The sequence below is a fragment of the Octopus bimaculoides genome, chromosome 1, assembly GCF_001194135.2.
Source record: "Octopus bimaculoides isolate UCB-OBI-ISO-001 chromosome 1, ASM119413v2, whole genome shotgun sequence".
In the NCBI taxonomy this organism is placed as follows: domain Eukaryota; kingdom Metazoa; phylum Mollusca; class Cephalopoda; order Octopoda; family Octopodidae; genus Octopus; species Octopus bimaculoides.
In genome coordinates, this window is record NC_068981.1 from 107,940,939 (window position 1) to 107,945,384 (window position 4,446).

Consider the following 4,446-nt stretch of genomic DNA (forward strand, 5'->3'; position numbering starts at 1 on the left):
ATATATATATATATATATATATATATATAGGACGGGCTTTTTTCAGTTTCTGGCTATCAGATCCATTCACAAGGCTTTAGTCGGCCCGCGGCTATAGTAGAAGACACTTGCCCAAAGTGCCACGCAGTGGGACTGAACCCAGAACCCAGAACCATGTGGTTGAGAAGCAAGCTTCTTACCACACAGCCACACCTGTATCATTTTTTTTTCTGGCACATGGTAATACATTATTAAATGTTTAATGAATAGCTATCACATACTTCATCAAGAATGGAACTAAAAATGTATAAAGCCGGAACTTAATGATCTAATTCGCTGCTTCGCTGATTTGCTAGTCTGTAACCCATTCCTGAGTAATAAAATATTAGTGAGTAAAACAGAAGGATTGTCATCTGTGCGGTCAAATACCTTCCGGTCAATTATAGTAGATGTCAACTCTGCCTCTCATTATCAGTACCTATTCTTTAGGATTGTTTCTGAATTTTTTTTAATCTAATGAGGGAATATTCAACTATAACACATGACCAACACGTCTGCTCTTTGTCAAGACTAAAATATCTTAATCAAATGACGTCATAATCACCATGTTTGTATTTTGTTTCAGTGACTAAAATGTTCGGTGGTAGTCACCTAACATGAAATTATTTTAATCGCCCTAATAATACTCTACGTTTGATTAAAATGAAAAGTCACCCCCATCATAAGTTTATTAACAAAAATAATCAACTTTATGTTTTGAAGATAATTGTTTTTAACTATTTAGATATTCGTTATCGTTTCTTGAATTTTCTTTTTCTTTTTCAGCACGATCTCATCATGCTATTTAAGTCGTAATCACACACACACACACACACACACACACACACACACACACACACACACACACACACACACACACACACATACACACACACACACACACACACTTTTCTTCTCTCCCAAATTCTGCCCATATCAAGGTTGCTCTTTATTCTTTCGGGGTTGATAAAATAAGTACCAACCATATACTGGGAACTCTTCCACACAGTAAATTGATGGCCTTGTTCCTAAATCAGAAACCATTATTTTGTATTAACAAAATCGTCAGGAGCGTCGGTCAAAGTGTCTTAGTTACGGTCCTTTACGTTCTAAGTTCAAATCTCACAGAGGTTATCTTTGCTTTTTATCCTTTCGGTGTCGATAAAATAAAATGCGAATCAAGAACTGGTGTTGATTCCTCTCTATCCCCAAATTTCTATCGTTGTACCTGTTTTTAGTAGAGAATAGTGAATTCACAAATCGGTAGAGCATCGAACAAACGTTTTGCAGGAATTAGCTAGTTTCATTTTCGTACAGAGTTCAAATCCTACAAAGGCTGGATATTCCTCTCGTCCTTCCTAGGTCGAGTACAGTGAAGTATAGCGATCGATATAACTTTGTAGTATTCTTCTTATGTCTGAAAATTTGAGATGAACTAAGACGGAATCTTCACAATATTCAGAGCGAAATATGTCCATAACCATACTTTTGTTTGCTAATAAACAACGTTTCTTTGTTTTTTAGTTAATTAATTTTTAGTTAATCAATTCTTACTTTCTAAGAATTATCTCCCTTTTTTTCTGAATTGCTAACTGTCGATGAGCACTTGTTTTCTTTCTTCAACGAAATAGTAAATTTCAATTCATTATGAATATGACCTTTGGTATAACACCATCTAAAGGTATTATCTACGTTCCTACAATTTGTCACATGAGTTATTTCTCCTATATCACTTATAATTATGTAAATTATACCGAATTCTTCATAACTCTTTTTTTTTTACGTGTCTATCACCACCTACCTGTTTGAAATTGTTTAGTATTGTCCCTTAGGTTTCCAAAGTCAAATATCTTGTCTAATCGATATCACTTTTTTATCCTTCTGGAGTTGACCAAAACTAGTAATTAATATTTATCCCCACTTAAAAGTGGATGTTGTGTTAGAACACAAAATACTGTGTTATATACCGAGAGAACCTCCCGCATGGTGCATACAAGCATTCGTGTTTATATCGCAAGGGATATTGTCCGCTATCGCCACTGGGACTGCCTGATCACGTGATTTCGGTCTTCCTTGGCCTTGTCAGTGGCAGACACCCGAAACAGTATACACAGAATCTCAGTGTCAATTCAGGCGCTGGTGTCGCAAATAGCCTTACTGGGAATAATCTATTCAATGGAATTCGTTGGAGAAAGGAAATGAGATACTTTGACGTTTATGTTTCAGTTTTGCTCAAGCACTCGATTTTGATATTGCTCTTTAACCTGAGCTGACAGACCTTGAGTGGACAGGCCTATGGTTAAAAACAAAGAAGGAAAACCTTTTATCTTTGACTATCTCGTCTTTTTCCTGTTTTGTTTTTCTGGACATATTATTTATAATTATATCCAGTCTTTTAAATATATATGTATCTAATGTGTTCTTTTTTTTATTTTATTTTTCTATATATAAGACAGAAGTGATTTGAGTGAGACGTAGCAGCTATTTCTAGCAGGTCTAGGCTCTCTCATTGGCTTACATGGATGGTTAGAATTCGAAGAACCTAACGTTGACCTGACTGGGTCAGCGTGAACTCAACATGTAACTACATACATTAATCGAGCCTCCCTATAGTCAGTCTCCAAGAGATATAGAAACCAAATTCTACTTAACTCGCACCCTACAGTCTTAGAGAAAATAAAATGATGATTTAAAACAGTCGGATTCGAGCTTAGATAAGTTTAGTTGTTATTTCGAGCGATCACGTAGAAGCTCCTTCGTTGGCTTGTCGTTCAAGTATTGAAATATAAAAATGAAATTATTCCAATCGAAAATCCAAACCGATTCTCAGACTATATATAGTGGGTCTAGTCTCTAATACGCGGCTGATAATACTTTAGAATCTTAACAAAACAGTATATCGACATATGAACACGATATAATAGACAAGATGAAATGGACAGTTCAAAACTTAATGTCCTTTCCAATTAATAACTGAAATTAAGGCGGCGAGCTGGCAGAATCGTTATTGCGCCGGGAAAAATGCTTAGCGGCATTTCGTTCGACTTTACGTTCTGAGTTCGAATGCCACCGAAGTCGACTTTGCCTTTTGGGGTCGATAAAATAACAACCAGCTGAACACTGGGGTTGCTGTAAGCGACTTGCTTCTCCTACAAAATTGCTGGCATTGAGCCAAAATGTGAAACCAATTAATAATTAAAATTAAATGGCTTCAAATAGAAATTCAACACAGACCACAAAATTGCCTTACTTTCAATTTATCCACCAAACATCGAAATTCAGTTTCCAACAAGTGTTGCTATTGTTAACGTTGCAGTTTTGTGTTAAACTTTTCCATGCTATCATTGAAGTTATTTATCTTTCTTTCTTTTTTGCTTGGTTATTATTTTTTTACAACAGAGATAAACTTGCTTTATCCCACTTCCTTTCAGCTGCTTCACTGTTTATGTTATATATTGTACTGAGTATTTCTTGCTGCATTTCTGTCTATTTTTGCTAAATACACAAAAGATTATTATGTCTGTGAATAATACATCTCACCTTCATTCACATAGCTGCAACTGAATCTGTACTAGAAACTATTTCAACTTTGAGTATCTGCTTAATCTATACAAAAGCTTAAATATAGAGTGAGCAGGAGTTCAAAGCTGAAATATCTAAGGTATGTCCTATATAAAGCTTAACGAGCCAACCAAAGATCCTCTAGGTGGTTGATCAACCTGCTAGAAATAGCAGATGAATATGCCTCAAATGACATCTAGCGTGTGTATGTGCGTGTGTGTGTGTGCGTGTGTGTGTGTGTGTGTGTGTGTGTGTGTGAGAGAGAGAGAGAGAGAGAGAGAGAGAGAGAGAGCATCTGTATACATACATACATTCAGACAGACAGTCAGACAGACTGATAGACAGATAGATAGATAGATAGATAGATAGATAGATAGATAGATAGACAGATCTACGCACGCCCGCACGCGCGCGCACGGAGGCAAATCGCTTAGTGGTTTGGGTGTTGCACTCATGATCGTAAGATTGTAGTTGTAGTGTATGCGAGTGATTAGTAGTAAACGGCTTACCTCGTCTTCCATCCACCGCACGATCCTGTCCTGTGGTGTTCTGTCCTCGCGCCTGGCCCGACCCGAAGAACGCTAGAAATAGCAGCTGCCTCTCCCTCACCTGGACGATCGCCTCGCACGTCTTCGCGTCGCAACCACCCCGCTCGACAAAAGGCACGAAATCCCAATCGTGACTCCTTCTTCCCCTCTTCCTCTTCCGGTCAGCTCCCAGTTCCGATCAGCTCCCGGTTCCGGTCAGCGGTCAGCTCTCCAGTCGCTGACGTCATACCACACGCCACGCTGATCTTAAAGAGCACATCCGCCCCTACTCCACGTCGAAGTCCGCCATCCAACTGGGCGGGTGCCTTACGCGTCAAGA